The following is a 17542-nucleotide window of genomic DNA, read 5'->3' on the forward strand; positions in this document are numbered from 1 at the left end:
TTTTAATACATTACCAACTACACCCTCAGCTCTGACAATTTTTTTGCATGAGCAGCAGCACGAGAGTTACCAGCGAAAAAATATTCACGAAAATCCAGCTGACACGCCAGGCGTGAAAAAATCGCAAACCTAGGCGAAAATTGCATTCGTGACGGGTTCCGCAGGCAATGACGGGGGAAGGTAAAAAAGCGGGAATTTCGCTGCGATTATAAAATAGACCACCTTCTATAATTTAAAACAAACCCTAAGTCTCTAGGAGATCCCGGAGCGTGGCTACAAACTTTCGGGCGATTGGTGGTTTTTAGAAGGAACTCACTCTTTAACGGCGCCTGGAGCGACAACGGCTACCACTAGAACATAAATATTTTGTCATGTGACATTACAGATACCCAAGAGGTGCCACAATTTTTTTCTGCTGGAATGGAGGTAGGTCGAGCTCACTCATTGGATCCTCTTGCGTGGAATGACCCAGTTATTATTACTGAAACATTCACCACATCACCGATGGAAAAAAAGAAGTGTGTGTTAAGTTCAAGAATTGACAACCCTTGATCTTGGTTCAGTTAACCAGAGTTGGGGAAACCGCGCCTACGGAAGTCACTGAAACATTCATCACATCACCAACCAAAGTTTGTAAAAAGAATTGAGTGCTAGCCTGAAGTTTTGGCAATTGTGAGTAGCATTTTAACTGCTGCCTATGTAGCTGCAGCATAATTACAACTAATTCAGAAAAAGTAGTACAAAATTTGAAGGTACTCTACTCTATTTTCCTCTGCATGGTACTAAATATATTGATCATTCGAAGTGGTCATCCTCTTGGCCCAGATTCAGTGACAGATTTATCAGCCATTTGTGTTCCTATTTCTGGTACTGTTGCAAACTAGCAACTTCACCCACATACCAGCATTCCTAGGTTACATAGAACACGTAGTTATAAGAGTGGTTTAAACCACCTCGCACAAGTTGCAGATACTGTTCAAGAAAGTTATACGAAATGGAGTTAATCGTTCCAACATCAACTTTATTTTGAGATGGACAGGGAGTTTCATCGCCTCGGGCAACACTCTACCCCATAGCTGTTGGTGGTGTGAGGAAGGAAATAATGTCCCATGGAGTCCAAAATTGTCAAAACAGCTTTGAGGGCGGGCATTTGTGGGCTCGATTTAGCCATAGGCCAAGCAATTTTAGAAAGAGGGGCAGGAGTCCAGATTATTGAGAGATCCGAAAGTGGCAGTTTGGAAAGCTCGGTAGGGTGGGCAATGACGAAGAATGTGCTCTGGCTCTTCTATAGCACTGCAGTGACAGCATCTGAGGCAGTCAACTTTCCCCAGATGGTAATGCCACTCAGCTGTAATTGCCCCATTGAGTCACAGTCCATGAGTCACACTGCACCATGTCGGGGAGAAGTGCTTTGTGGCATCCAGAAACCAAGCTCTGGGTCAACATTTCTCAGTATAGACGGGAGGAAAATGTCAGTTGTCCATTGACAGGAAGACAATTTGTACAATCCATTGATCTGTTGGTCAACGAGATCTGCTTTCGAAACACCTCCCTCCTACGACAGTGTTCCCGGCACAGTTTTACCTTGCTGAACCACTTTTCGCGGCCCTTATCAAACATAACATTAGCGGTTCTTCGTAGGCTGAGGCCGAGGAAAGCAAGGGACGTTTACATGATGTCTACGTGATTAACGCCTTGACAAAGGTTGACACAGCAATTTTGCGGTAAGTTTTATATGCTCATCCTGGACATTTTTCACTACCCGATTTCCTGTCCAAAACAGCTACGACTGCATCAATGTCACTTCACTTCACCCATGAATTCCTTCATGAGTGGCTCGCGTGTTAGCACACCAAGTCGTTACACGTCTGAAAAATACCTGACGAAATCGGCAGAAGAAACATATGCTTTATTAGAGTTTGCAGTGATTATCCTTTTTATGCAGCACATCCGCAACACCATACGAACCATATGGCTGCGTCGTTACTCCATTTTCTCAGATAGCCTCGTTCTTAATGGTAGCCGAACGGCCGAACCGCTGAAGCGTTGTTTTCCTAGTATTCATACGCGTAGTTATTTACGCCTATAACTTAAACTATAATTAACTATAATTAAATTAATGAATAATTGAGAGATACATGCTGAATACGACACAGAATTGCATAAAGACTCGTTATTCTGGAGTGTGACCCTCTTAAACACTGATTTTCTCACGTGAAACCATGCTTAACACTGGACTGCATAGACCCAATGTGATTTATTTTGACAGCGTGAATTTCAAAGGGATTGATTTTGAAGGGTGGATTTCTTAGCGTGGATTTCAAAAGTTTTATTATTAAGAGTGGGTAACAGGGTACACCCCGACGTAGCTTCTCAACATACAAGTTTCGTTCTGGTCCCGTGATCGAGTCCTCCTTTTCTCTTCGATGATTTGTTGGTTCCGTGTGTGTTAATATTATACTATTGTACTTGACAGGTGCAGCGCACGATATGGAAAAAGTACGGCAGAAAATCGAAAATAAGCACAAGGAGGACGCACCCAGCTTTGTGGAGCAAGTATGTGGTAATTCTTACAACTTTTTGCCTTTGCCTCCACTCATGTCTCAACTTCTACACTACACACACAGGAGCTTTCACGCGTTATGAAAGAACTTGAAACCTTCAAGAAAGAGCACAAAATGCTCAAGAAGAGAATGGAGAGCCTCACTGACCTACAAGGTTTATACTTATTTATTTTAAAGTTCCCACACATTTATGGGAGCCTTTCAACAAACAAAATAGGATAGAAACATTAGTGTCAGTGACATTGCTTGTCCTAGTGATTAAGAAATAGGACTGATAGCTTACTTCATGAGCCAGTCCCATCAAAGTGGTAATACTGCATATAGCTTTAGTGTACCATGCTTCTGTAGAAAATATCACAAGGTAATCAACCATACAGGACCTCACCACAGAAGTTTTCTCACAGTACCGTAAAGCTACATGCATGCCCCAGGAATTACAATCAACAAACGTGCCTGTGATATGCCCTGATTACTAAAGACTAACGCTATCCTCTCATGTGATAGGTGTGGCAACAGAAATGCAAACCATATTGGCAATCCTCAATAAGTTGCAAAAAAAGAAAAAAGAATGCTGCGGAGGAATACACCAGCAGAAGATGAAATGGTGAGTGAGCAAGGGGGGGATTTATTTGCAGAACAAAGGGAAAAGATAAAAGGGGAAGGGGATGCTTGCTTTTACTATATGTGAGTTATCACTCATGAGATTGGCATATGTTATCAGGACCAATGTGACCATGAATTACACAAAATTAAGTTTCACTGCGCTACTTAGCTAATGAAGTTCGGCAGTCTTGCTCACACGATCTAACGATATTCTGCTTGTGGACATTCCCCAGGCAGCACATGATGGTCTAGTAGACGTCTAAATGACGTCTAAACACAGAGAAAAGGAATGTCTATAGAATGTCTAGGCCCTAGACCAAATGTCAATTATCCATCCACCAGACGTCAAATATCACGTCTAACGTTGCGCCACCTAGCCATCTAGCCCTAGACATCCAATGTCTATGTACCTAGCAGAGATTTAGACACGTTTTGAACCAGATGTCTGGAACTTGGTCAGACACCTAACCATGTATTATATATCGTAGAACGTGAAGAAAAAACAATGTACAAGTTTCCGGCGATGCAGAATCACGTCTGCGGCTAGACCAATTTTATCCCTCCATTCACGCGGCAGGTCTAGGGTTATACATTTCCTGTAACCTACGTTAGCATCCCTTGGCCGTACTTTAGACCATGACTAGACCTGCTACCGTCCTGGCATGCATTCACGCAGAAATGTGCTAGAATTGATAGCAAACATGAATCTCAGCATGAACATTTATTCACAGTAAACCACACACGAACTCTACGGTACAAAACTCAGTGTAAAACTTGATTGACTTTGTTGCCAAACAGGCGTCTTGTGTTTTGACTGATGAGTGTTGAATTGGCAGCAGGGTGTTGAAGGTCACCTCATTCCTTTCTTCCAATGAGTGATTGTTGGTGCTACAGCGCTGCCTCCAATGACTTACTGTGACTAGAAAATAGAACAAAACATGCCAGAAAGCATTATGTAGCCTGCTAGTTCTAACTAGTTTGTTCAGTGGCTATGCACACTCTTTCACGGGATGCTTGTCTGGCCACATAAGAGCAAAAACGGTATCAACACTGATCTGATAGACCCATAAAGAAAAGATGCTGCACGTATAAAACTGTTACAGCCACGCAACACGAATTGCAGCAACAGGTGAAAATCTCAGTTTGTGCGTGACTACCTGCTGTCGCTGTCTCAGGGAAACGAGGCTCTAACAGCTGTTGCTCTGTATATGGGGTAATTACTTTTATCCTTTAGAGAACTTTTAGTTGAAAAAAGGAAAAAAAAAGCAGCGTGGATACCGCTTTTGCAATTGAGTTATATGGCTAGGTGGACTTTCTCTCGAAGGAAGTACGCAACTACAAGGTTACTAATTACCTATGATTTATGAACCAATTATTTAATTAGGGATTTCAGGAATAAGAGGCTCGTCTCGTTCCATTTCACGTTTAACAAAACCCGAAACATACACATGCGTTAAAATACCCATCCCTAAAACCGCTTCGACCAAGAAGGCAGGAAGCCCATCGCTGATTTCTGAGAGCCACGCGATTTGGAGTAAGGGACATGATTTGAGTAGGTGCCGATCAGCTAGCCAAGTAAACTTCTCTCCAGTCCACAGAAGCCTCTGTCGTCGTAGATGATGCGCGCCTTTTCGATTTTGGCTCATTTGCGTACCGAATTCAGCGATGAATATTTTACAACACGGGCTATCGATTTTCAAAAGACAGAATGGCTTTCAACGAGGATCGTCCAATATCGTCCAAAATTTCCTAATTAAGAGTTAATTAATGTATTTGAGATAATTAGTCATCTTGTAGTTACGTACTCTCACTCTCTTCCTGAGGATCTCAGAAAGACAACAATGGCTGAAGCAGGGTAGTTGGTAATATTCTATGATGACAAACTGTCTACTGCTGGTCTCGTCTCTTGCTACAGTCTGTCATTATCTGTGATGGAAGTGCCTCGAAGCGTTCTGGCGCAACCATTCGGCAAGGAAAAATAGCGTTTCAGCGGAGATTTCACAATCCACCATCACAAGACCCCGGGCGTGTATGGTTACTAATTTACAATGTGGAATGAGCGCTCCCCAAGTTAATTTCATTTTCGTTGTGTCTTGAAAAATTTTCCATTCAACATAGAGGCGCGAGATCAGTGACTCACAAGTCTAACTGCTTCCGAGGAGTCTGTGCATAGTGGGGGTGAACTGCGTGTCCACGTACGCAATGTGTTTCATTGCCTAAGAGCCAAGCAATCCTCAAAGGTAGCAAGTTGCTGTGGCTCTCAGAAATTGGTTTAACCAATATCTTTAGAGACCCGCCAAGCTACCATGGGAATGGAAAACCAGTCTTAGCGTGGAAATCACCTCGTGCCTCTCAGTTCAAATAGCGATGAACATAGAAGCAAAATGCAAGCGAGTTGGTGTACATTGGCAACATGTCCCTGAACTGGAGAAAACATGAAATGAATAGCACAATCGTTTAACATCAATGTGACAGTCGTTTTCTCGTGACGCGCGCGACCTCGCCTGGTCGAGCAGGCGACTGCGAACCACTCCATGATTGGCGCAGCACTTCCATCACTGCATTATGCAAAAACAACATCTGTGCTGCTCTCACAACTTTTGATACAAAAATTCCGTACAGGACAGAAATGAACATTGTGTATATTATAAAAGACAATGCAAAGCAAGAGCTATATCACCATGTCAAATATTATAAGGTTTATTCACATGACGTCATCCGCAAGAGACCGCCACTGTCGCTACCAGGCAGATGTGCTGCCATCGGCCACCCTGTTGTAGGTCCCATCCAAGCCGTTACCCATATTGTACTCACCGTATATCTGGTGTTTCGAACTTGTTGCTGTGATTTGTAGCATATCCAAGCAATTTCCATGTTTTCGACGTTAATAGTCACCTAAAAAGCACATGGCAGCGAACGGATGCAAGGACGTAACATTGCGGGACCTATGGCATGGCGCTGAGGTGGCGTCAGTGAATAAACCCTATAGTAACTCAAATCTTGCAATACTGCCAGATAGCTGTTTGGGTGAAGTAAGACGGAATGACATAGTGACACTGTTCTCCATACAATACCATGGATGGTTCAAAACGTCTAAGTACAGAAATACTAGTTTTTTACCGTTTGAAGAATGTTTTGTCTGCTGCTCATACATGTTGTGCAGTTCCTTAGGAAGCTTCTGGCAGTCCTTTCTTCTACATCGTACTTGCCTACTGACTTTCACAGCATCTGAAAAGAAATGTCCGATTTCGTTAACCACACGACAACCATGTAAATGGAAAGCAGTTCGAGCCTTCCACCAACTGTGTTCGCAATTCTTTGTTGACAAAAAATTTAAAGAGGCTCCATCTAGAGTAAGATTAGGGAGTACATAGAACACCAGGAACATTAGAGGACAACATGGTTACACGTCAGAAACAACTGCTGCCCCGTACCTCAGAGGGAACTACAGGGGGCTACAGTCAAGCTTATGGCAAATAGATGTTTCGTAGGGTAGGTTACCACTATTTTCATATTCCCCGATGCAAGATAGTCCAAGCACCTATAAAAAGAAAAATACAGTTGCTATGAAACCATGATATGCACACAAAAGTACTTGCGCAAAATTTTCAGTGTGTGGTTTCACTACCAGCGAAAAATGCAACAACCGAGGTCGGGCTGACATGATAATGAACTAACCAGCATTTATGTTCTGGCGTGTCCGTCTTGCAAAGCGTAACGGTCGACTTTCGTTTACTCAAAAGACTTCACCAGTCATCGAAAACTCGTGAATCTGGGAGGTTAACTAGTGATACCGTATTTTTTTAGCACCAAGGCGAACCAAGGCACTTACTGAAACGTTGTACTGCCGAACATACAACGTTAATCACTACTTTGAATGCTAGAGCAGTCAGGTCAGCCCACACTTCCCATGTGTTTCAATCGGTGATACGAAGCTGAAATAGATAAAGGAAACGATTTTCCGATATTATGCCACGCATCTCTACCACATGCGATCTTGGTGCACACAAACAGGCACATACTTTAATGAAGAGTGAACTCACCCCTGAAACTTGAAAGCCAGAGAAGATAGGAACGCTGTCAACCACAGTGTACCGTGGGATCTCTGCTCTCAACCGTTTTTTCTTTTTTTTTTTTTTTTCACTGGACAGCACGGCGTACGTTCTCGCGATGCTCAAAAATTGCAAGACAAAATGTGCGGGAGATTAGAAAAAGATTTTCGTATTACAACCAGTGGAGTGCAGCCAAGCCAACTGCTACCGGTTGCGCGTCCGGAAAGTGTGAAGTTTCAACGGTTGAAACTGAACAGGTTCCAACTGGTTGGATCGATGGATGGATTACGGATGGTGATTGGGTAGACGGGCAGACGTCATTGCCATTGCTTCAGCTCGTGCTTATTGAGTACTTATTTTTTGTAATATCCTTTAATTTCCGTGGACGTTCATTATAATTGGCGTGGCGGAGGTTAAATGTTAAATAACACATATGCCAATCAGCGGAAGTGACACCAGCAGCATCATCATCATCATTATGCCATCGCCATCGTCGTTGTAGGGACGAGTATCGTATTTTGGTGCTGTGTGTGTTGAAAATCGCTGTTCTTTTTGCGAACATTTTATCAGTGTCTTTGCTACTGCGCTGCAGGTGTGCCTAATATTTAGCGTATTGCCTGTTCAGCGGTTTCAAAGAGATACCATGGGCAGTTTCAAATTTTTTTAAGGGTCCTGAAATCCCTGAGTCACGTCAGATTCCATTTCACTGCTGCAGCTGTGTAGCTTGTGGGAAAATGTTATGTGCAGTAAACAAACATCTGCCATCTGCTGCCCACCGTACGGGCAAAGTGCTTCTGTGTTTGTGAAGTAATCGTTTATAGTGCTGCGCTAAACGATTCGTCGGAGACTTTTTTTATTAATGTTTCAGTGATTCGATAACTTAGTTGCTGAGTTCTTTAAGTTAGTGTAGCGTAGTATTTTGCAGGGGAGTTACTGACGGAAAAAAATTACATTTACCAGCAACGATAACGCCATCAGGAACGCTATTTCAAGAAACATTGTCCCACACAAATGCGGGCTTTCGTTAAAAAAAATTATGCTTGAAAAAAAAGAGAAAATATATATATTCAGTAAAATAAAATATTACTTCACAGCACTTAGATTCTGGTAACGTTTTCTAGTTGTGGATGCTATATATACATATATGTCAATGAGCCAAAAAAACTCGAGTCATCATATTATGGACATTATTTAAATTATCTACGTTCCTCAGTCAGACTGCCTTCAACTCATCTGACTGATCTTTTGTTACAATATATGGGCATACAACTGACATAGCATGAAAGACTACATACTAGCCATTTAATGTGGTCCATTCGTGCATAGTTTCTGAAAATTGTTACAGAGTCCAGTTTTATTACCTCAGTATGATAATTTGCAAACAGATTGTACTTGCTGCTTCACACATGTGTGATGGAAAGTAAGAGAATAAGGAATTTCCTTCATGTATGAGGGTCATCCAACAAATAAGTTTTCCTGCTGTGAACAAAACAATAAATATATAGCATAACACTGAAAAAAAAATTATGTACAGATTAGAGCTCAACGTTACTCCCTAATGTAGTCACCTAATCTAGCTGAACATTTTTGGTACTGTGACACCAAGTTTTTCATACGTTGTCTGTGCCATGCTACATGTCCTGTTGACAAAGTGAGGTATTCACTTTGCATTTCACTTGATCAATTTGTGTTTCATGATCACTTGCGAATTGGTGACTGCCGAGGGGCGCTTTGAGAGGAAGATGGAACAGCATCTGGGGCAAATTTCCATTGAAGTAGGAAGCATCACCTTGAGCATGAGGAGAACGAAGTATACAGGAAGCGCACAAAAAGGAGGCTTCATACTTCATTCTCCTCATGCTCAAGGTGATGCTTCCTACTTCAACGTTACACCACCTCACTTGTGTACCTTTTCCCTCTTTGGCAAATTTCCAGATGACTTTCTGGAACAAATCCCGAGTCTTCCAAGACGAGTGCAGATAGCGTTAACGTGGTACGCTACATCCTTCCAATTCCTGAGCGTTTTTGTTCGAATGTAGTTTGAAGCTTACCCATGATCTCACAGTACATCTTTGCATTTACTGTGATTGTGCGTGTGAGGTAATCTACAAGTTGCAGACATCGATAGTCCTAAAACAGTGTCGGCATAGCCTTTCCAGACGAAAACGCGAGTTTGACCTCCTTCAGAGAGCTTTCAGCGGGCGCCCACCATAATTTCCTATGGTATTTTGTCTCAGCACTTGCATGATGCACCTATGTTTCATTAAAGCTCAGCTACGCCGATTTTCGAGTGTTACAGAATGGAATGGTACTCACACGATGTGTTCATAAGGGAACACTGATTATGTATGCAAAATAGTTATCCCAAACTCCTCGCGGTTTTCTGAAAAAGTGAATTTTTAGTTTCACTGACATCCCGTCTTGTGTCCCGCAAACCCTGTGTCGACGACACATTCGAGGTCTGCCCGCGCTCCGGCTTGGCATGACTTTTGGCTTGGTTTCTTCCGCCAAGCCGGCCAGTTTCTTCTGCCGAGCCGTCTGCTGCGCAGATTCACATTGGGGAAGTGATAAACAGTTCGCTATTAGGGAGCCAGTATATTTCTGGACTTCACTAAACCCATGAGGAACGTGAGTTTTGCTTCCTTCGACTGCAAAGCATTTGCTAGGCCAGTACAGACTTCCTGGTGTGATTCGTGTTCTGTGCTGCGTGCCGAGAATGCGTGAGCGTTTTGCTCCCGTCTGCAAGAACACTTCAGCATGCAGATCCAATGTTTCAAACCACAATTTTCCGAAAGGCGAAAGAGAAATCGATTGACTGCAACAATCGGTTACAACTCCGACTGGGTGCCACCTTCGAAAGCAGTGATTTGATCTGTTCATCTGGCTCATACGAATGTTACGGAAGCAATGCGCAACTTGTTTCACAAGAAGCCGAAGATGTCTCGTCCGGGATGCTGTGCCAACCTTATCTGCAGCAGGAGATTGCAGGGGCAGGACTAGGCAGCAGATAAAGGTAAGACACGTAATGTTAGACAAGTCAGTCATGCGTAGAAGAGAAAAATACGCTATCTGTCAGTTACTGCTTCGTCCTTTAGAGATTACGCCCAGGCGGGTGTATTCTCAGTACAGATTTGGAATTGCCTTATTTGTTAAATGATTTCGCAGGCATTCTGGCACCACCGAAAAGCTTGCACTCCACGTCTCAACTATCACCGTCTGGGTTTCAAGCTGAAGGCTGTCACCAGTGCCAACCAGACGCCCCTTCAAAGTTCATCTGTTTTTCTTGACGGAACAGTGACACCTGGTACTGGGACATTTCATTTTCTGATTAATCAAGTGCATTCTATCACTTGTGCTCGACTTCTTGTGTTCGTATACCCTTGCTGTTGCTCGCTAGCTTAAAGCAACCATGCCTGAGGTGCCAGCGCTTTCAGAGTACATTTAAGCAGTATGATATGCACGGCAGCACATCTTGTGTATTTTGAGTAAAGTATAAATTCAATGTTGGCTCAGCTGTTGTATTTTGGTCACAAATAAGGTGTTCTTCCAGAGCGCTCAAGGGCAGTTCAAACAGTTTCATGTGTGCAACAGCACATACTTTTTCTCAGTTTTGACTAAGGTAAATCGAAATCTTCCAGTTGATGTCTTCCGGTCATAAATTATGTTTTTCGAGGCATTAAAACGGCATCATGTGTGCAACAGTACATACTTTTTCTCAGGTGAAGTAAGGTAAATCTGTCCGCCGTGGTGTTCTGGCAGTGCAGCAGAAGCTTGTGTTGCATTCAAGTGGTATTATGTATACAAAAACTTGTTTTATGCCTTTCTGTAGCTGCTGTACTAATATTGTGAGTACAGAGACATTCCTGCATAACATATCGGAGCATCTTGTGTGCTATTGTTGGTATGATCTGCAGCAGTATATTGATAATGTTAATTATTCAATGACTTCAGCTAACATTTACATTCTTACTTCCAGGTAAACCTGTCACGCAGATGCCCTACCCCTTGGTATGCATAGTTCAAGATTGTACCGAAACAATCCACCTGGAGTATTATTCTTCAATTGGCAGTGGCATTACTATCACAACACACCACATACTGCATGTCTATGGTGTGTGTACAATGCATCAAACCTATTCTCAGGTACAGGCCAGCTGGTACGCAATTATAACATGAAACAACTGACACAGAGACCGTAAAGTCATGCCTTTTCCTCCGTGCCTCGGGTTTCATGTTATTATCCTCACATGCAGCTCAATTCGCCTGTGCTGTGCAGCATGAGCAAAAGCATATATTGTTTGTGGTCACATGACACGGAACATAAATACAGTGAAACCTTCCTATGTTGGACAGCCGCGGTGCAGCCGAAGCGTCTCCTACTTATAGAGGTGTCCGAGTTACAGAATATGACGGGAACAAAAAATGGAAGAGATCACAGCTGTGAGAAATGTCCCCCTTCTTCAATTTAAGGTCCTTAGTGGTACCTGGTGGTGGTGCCTGGTAGTGGTACCTCTACCCACTCTTCACTGATAATTATTACTGATTTTAGTATATTCAATTCCGTTCAGATTCTACTCAATGGCATTACCTCTGGAGCTTTTCGAGCAGCAAGGACTTGTCTCTGAAGCGTCAGCTTACTTCTCATAGCTTTGGTGCAGTGCTCGTTCAAAGGCTCTAGACAAACTGAAGACAAGTGCTCACATAAAGAATTACAATGTAGACTGACAGCACTTGTTTTTGGACTCTAAAAACTAAAGCAACAAAATGCTGAGACCAGTATAGGGGAAAAAAGGGGCAAAAGTCAAGGCCACTGGCTCATTTTGGGTCTTTTTGGTGCAAAGATAAGCCGATATTGAGGTAATTTGGCCAGGGTTTTGTTAGACTTTGCAGGGAAAACCCTATCCTACTTCCAAAGGGAGGTGTCCGACATAGAGAATTTCGTCCCCATGTAGTTTCAGTGGGAGCCTGCCCGTGCAATGAAATCATGGGGAGTTGTCCGACTTTGGAGGTTTTACTGTACTATACAGCATTCTACATCATGTAATCTAACAGTTGTTCACGTTTGGATATTTTAACCATGGAATTTACCCTGCATGCACCATACCATGTCCAAACACTAACAACTGCTAGAGAGCAGCATGTACTGTTTCCGTATAGCACTTATGGCTTGCTTCCTGTGATCGGAAACAGTGGTCTCTTTTTTCTGCTACAACCAGTAAACTACAGTAAAGATTTAGAAATACTGTGTCATACCATAAAGCACTATGGGAAATGGCAGTTTGAAAAACTGGAGAAGACTGTCATTAGAATGAGGGACATGTTCTACGGTGAAATTTTTTGCAGTGTGTGCTGTACCATGTAATGCACTGCAGGCCTACCACAGTATGGTAACGGTCTGAATACTGATTTGCTCAAAAAAAGAATATGTGCGTTTCTTGTACTAACTTCCCCTTATGCAAAGTAGTAGAAAAATGTTTTCAGCCAATGGGGAGGGAGAGGACAACCTACAATGTGTCGTGTGTGAAGGTCATTTTGAAGGGTGTAGGTGGTACAAGACGGTGTTCCCACATTCTTGGCAGTGTTGACTAATAACCATAATAAAGTAGAGGGTACATTTGTTGCTTCATATATTTGTGTCATGGCAAAGTATGTAGAGATACATCTGTCTCAACATGCAGGTGACAAAACTGCTTTTTATGCTTAAACTATGACAAATAGTTGTCTCTTCAGCACCACTAACCATGTGCCGGCCTCCATGACATGTCTGTGACAATCCAAAGTGATTAACATGTCCCATAGATGTGTGCAATGCTGAAGATGACTGTGTACCTTCTATGGATTCTTGATTCAAGAAAAGTACTGTGTGATTTGCTAACAGCGCCTGGCTGTACCTCCACAATTCTACATAAAAATATGCAAAGTTTGCCAAAGGAAACATCATGAAGGTCCATAGCGAAAAACCCTGAGACGAGGGATAGGAAGGGACATACACAATGTCTCAACATAGCGTGTTTATGTCCCTTCTTGTATCTCCTCTTCAGATCTCGCCATCATGGACACTATCACCAGCTCGCTTGCTGTTGAACCGTTCTTTCAACGATAAGGGTCACTTTCATGGACTGGATGGCAGCCAACATGCTGTCAATAAAAAGAATAATGGAAGAAGCTCAATATGATCCTTAGGCTGTGCATGGCCATTGCTTTCTGACAAATGGTGACTTAGAATTTCAGGACAGTGCCTGCAGTGGTAGTATTCTTGTGTTCTCACCCTTGACGCCCATTGTGTGTCATCAGTCATATGCACATAGCTAAAACAATGTATATTTGTATTTCTTTGAATACAGTTGGTACAGCACATTGTTTTTTTTACATGTTCTTTGGAAAGTATAAATAAAAAAATTCTCTACTCTGCAAGTCTCCTGTCAGCTCTACAGAGCAGCTTCGAATTTCACTAGAAGCCACGTGTGAAACCTAGACCGAACTAGTGGTGAAGGTCCATATAGGTCATAGATAGATACTATTATTATTATTAGATCATAGGTCAGGCTTAGGTCCTGGTTGGTAGCAACGCATTTGAATCTTATTAAAAATTGGTGCAGGAGGTGACCAACGTAACTAAATTCACCAACTGACTCTCACAAATTTTGTGGTGTTATACTTTTGAAACAACATTAATATACCGCAGTGGTCTTTTCTCCTTTGTTCCTTTTAACCTAGAAATATTAGGTCTTCGGCATCACCAGCCTTAGTTGCTGAGCATGCAGTTATTTACACTGAGCACTGCAGTTTCATATTTGTTTCTCTGGACAAGCAAGCCCGCTTCCCCATTTTGATAAGAGTCTTTCAGCTTTGACAGGGCATTTGTGGACAAGGAAGACATTTGGACTATTGTGTATTTTGCTATGAAGTGCACCGTACGAGGCAGAGGACACCATCAACCATTTCCACTAAGGTTATTAAATTTGTGATAAAGTACATATACCTTTTGTCACTGACTAATTTGGTGGCAAAGTTACTTGAGTGGCAGTTGTGCAATTTTAAGCACATGTTTAAAAAAAATAGGATATGGGAAGTGCTGACTGGTTGAACATGTGGAGTACCCAGTATAATAACTGGGGGTATACGTCGCGAGACAACTGAGTGTGGAATACACAGCACAGTGTAATGTTCCTTATTCTGGCAATGTTAGCATGGTTCAAGTGGGAAATGTTGCACTACCCTTAATAACATCTGTTGGGCCCAGCAAACAGGGTGCACATACCCTGATCTGAAGACACTATGCCGAACTCAAAAGCAATATGAGATCGACCCGTACGTGTTTATTTGCGAAACTATTATGAATGAAATATGGCCTGTGTGGTATAGAACAATGCGCACACTCAAGTAAACATGCAAAAAATACGTATAAGGGCTCTCGACCTACATGCCGCGATGCGCTCTACGAGATCAACAACACACTACAAAACTACATCCCACACTTTTTGTTCGGGGCAACCCTAATGAGCACTTTCATATAACCGACGAATGGTTCAACGAATGCAGTTCGAGTGGTCACGATACATTCCTACGTCGTTCATTGCAGTCGCGCTATGATGCTGCACAATATATGTATCTCGTGTAACAAGCCTGGCAATCGCACGATGTGCATGGGCAGAAATACGGCCTTCTTTCTTTGAAGACCAGTCCTCTGCCGGTATATGCTCAAACGATCACCAAGTCTCACGTTGTTGCTCAATCGCTCCCATTCCTGCACTTGTAGTAAAAGCAGCAAACGGGTTGACGTGAATGGCAGCTGAACGGTTGAACTGCGAAGTTCTCGAGCACATAATCACAATTTCACGCCGAAAATGATGTTGAGATGAGTTCGCGGTTGTTGTTTCCATCGTTCAATAGTTCTCGGGATTACCTCGGACGAAACACTCATCGTAGCCGGCGGCCATAACTGGATTTCCTCGCAATCGGGAGAAGACGCCAGGGAAGTCAGAGAAAGCCTCAGCTTTCATCCAATCAGACGCACGATTCTCTATCTACGTAGATGGAGCAGGTTTATCCCATCTACGTCACAAAAATGGCTGCGCCCATGGCTTGTTTTGGTTTCTTTGATGAATTAATTTTCGTAATAGGAAGACAAAATTGAGAAACGAAGGTGCGTTTCGGGGGCAGTTGGATGTGCTCGTTCTGAATATCACAACCGTTTCAACACATCGGGAAATCGGCGTAGCTGACCTTTAATAATAATGCTTCCGATAAATTCATCTCGACCGTCTTGATACCATTGAAGGAAAATGCGAGCTGAATTCATTCGTTGCTCTTTACGAACGTTACTGAGCAAATGTCGCTCCCATCTCGCATAACTTTCGTTGACCAAGCTGAAGGAAATTTGCTTCCATGAGTATCAGAGTGCAGTACCAGTGACCCGCCAGTCTCCGTTTACAAATCTCGGAATTTCAGAAAAGAAACGTTGTTTCATGGTGTTATAGCTGATCTGCACTGTTCACTGTTCGATATGTACTGTTCGCTATGCACGTTTTCACGACCCTGTATGACGGACACACAATTTAAATGCCTGTAAAGGGTTTTCTAGAAACAGGTGTTAACTGTCAGTGGATATTCTCTAAAACACTTTTTTTTTTCTTTAACGAAAAGTAGGATAGCTCTTACTTCACAGTGAGACAAACTCAGAAGTATTACATCCATGCATGAACGCCTGACAGATAAGTGAACGGCACTCCATTAACCAACGTCTGTAGTGCCGAGATGTCAAACCCAACTACTCCACCATTCAGTTCGTCCTTGTGGTATTTCTTTTGAATAACAAATTTAGGAAAACTTATTTTTGGTTGACCCTCTTAATTCCAGTTTACTTTCTGCATATGGCTACATTTTTTAGATTTCTTGTGATGATCATGTGGACAGATACCAACATGGAAGACTTAATATTAATTGGGGTTTACGCTGCGAGACAACTGAGATCATGAGCGACGCCAGATCAATCGGTCTGTGGATTGCCCACCTGAGGGTTCTTTAATGTGCAATGAAAGCTCGCCACACAACACACCGTCTTTAATGTACCTTGCGGAAGATGGCGTGTCTAAGCAACTTGTATCCTGGCACCAAGTTGCTGGCGTCCTTGGCCGTGTTCGAACCGGTAACCTCGGGATCAGAAAGCGAACACACTACAGACTCATCCACCAAGGCCGGTTCCCGGACAACTTGAACAACACAATTATGTTAACTCTGTCATCAAGTAATTCAGTTTCCTGCATATGTTCTGTAGCAACTGAACTTCAGTTTTGTAAGCCTGGAGGCTAGGCTTAGAACCGCCTCTTATAATTTAGTGACTCTATTTGATGATCTATATGATGATGAAGATGAATTTGACTGCGTCCAATTTTCCTCTATTTGATGCGTGAATGTGTTCACACCTCTTAAAACATAATAAGACAAAATCTTGATGATTTCCAATATGTGGTATGTACAAGGCCAGCTACAAGAAGTCTACAATTAGACGTCAATTGCCAAATGTCTTCCAGATGTCGTGTAAATCACTAATTTTGGACTTCTAAATAATGGTAAATCACTAATTTGGACTTCTAATAATAATAAACTTCTAAGACCTCTAGATGTTGATCTTTGGAGGGGGTCTTGACGGCGCAGTGGGTGATGCGCGACGGTTTCAGTTAAACCACCTATCTTCGTCGTTCGTACTGCAGATGTGCTGAGCACGCGCGCAAGGGAACTTCACCTTCCCTTGCCACGCGCTGCCAGGATCATTTTATTTTGTCCACTCGAAACCAAAAGTGAAAGTACCAAGATTTGCTCTCGACGCACAAAGGTTCAGTCCAACATAAACCCCCCCCCCCCCGCGTCAAGCAAATCTGGAAGACGAAAAAAGGAACATCAACAAAAGTCTCTGGAGCCGAAGCCTTTGGCACACACGGCATTCTTTGCGTGTGGCACTGGTTTTGTCAAGGCGTCAGCTATCATGTCTTCGGTGCGCAGTTTGAGCTGCCCTCTTTCGACTTCATTCCTCGCGAACAGGTACTTAAGTTCGAAGTGTTTAGTCCGTTGGTGAAACGCCAGATTCTCAGCTATTTTTATCGCTGACTGGTTGTCGCATCGAACTTCTAATACGTCTGTTCCGTAACTGTTGAGTCCAAGTTCCGCCATGAAGGTTTTGAACCATTTGCCTTCCTTGAGGGCCTCCACAAGAGCGATGTATTCAGCCTCGCAAGTTGCCTTGTGGACCGCCAGCTGACTGCTCCCTGTGACAAGGTATAGACATAGGCGCTTCTCGATCTTCCTGTGCCGTTTTCGTTGAAG

At 42.8% G+C, this 17542-nt stretch overlaps 1 long non-coding RNA gene across 1 annotated transcript; it reads left to right on the forward strand.

Annotated features, from left to right (window-relative positions):
* Positions 1-9677: 9677 nt before the first annotated feature.
* Positions 9678-12065, forward strand: LOC135376659 (uncharacterized). The gene is made up of 3 exons (XR_010417787.1): positions 9678-10232; positions 10385-10523; positions 11196-12065. It is a non-coding gene; the product is annotated as an uncharacterized LOC135376659 (long non-coding RNA).
* The last annotated feature ends 5477 nt before the right edge of the window (positions 12066-17542 follow it).

Source organism: Ornithodoros turicata, unplaced genomic scaffold (genome assembly GCF_037126465.1).
Source record: "Ornithodoros turicata isolate Travis unplaced genomic scaffold, ASM3712646v1 ctg00001199.1, whole genome shotgun sequence".
NCBI classification, from domain to species: domain Eukaryota; kingdom Metazoa; phylum Arthropoda; class Arachnida; order Ixodida; family Argasidae; genus Ornithodoros; species Ornithodoros turicata.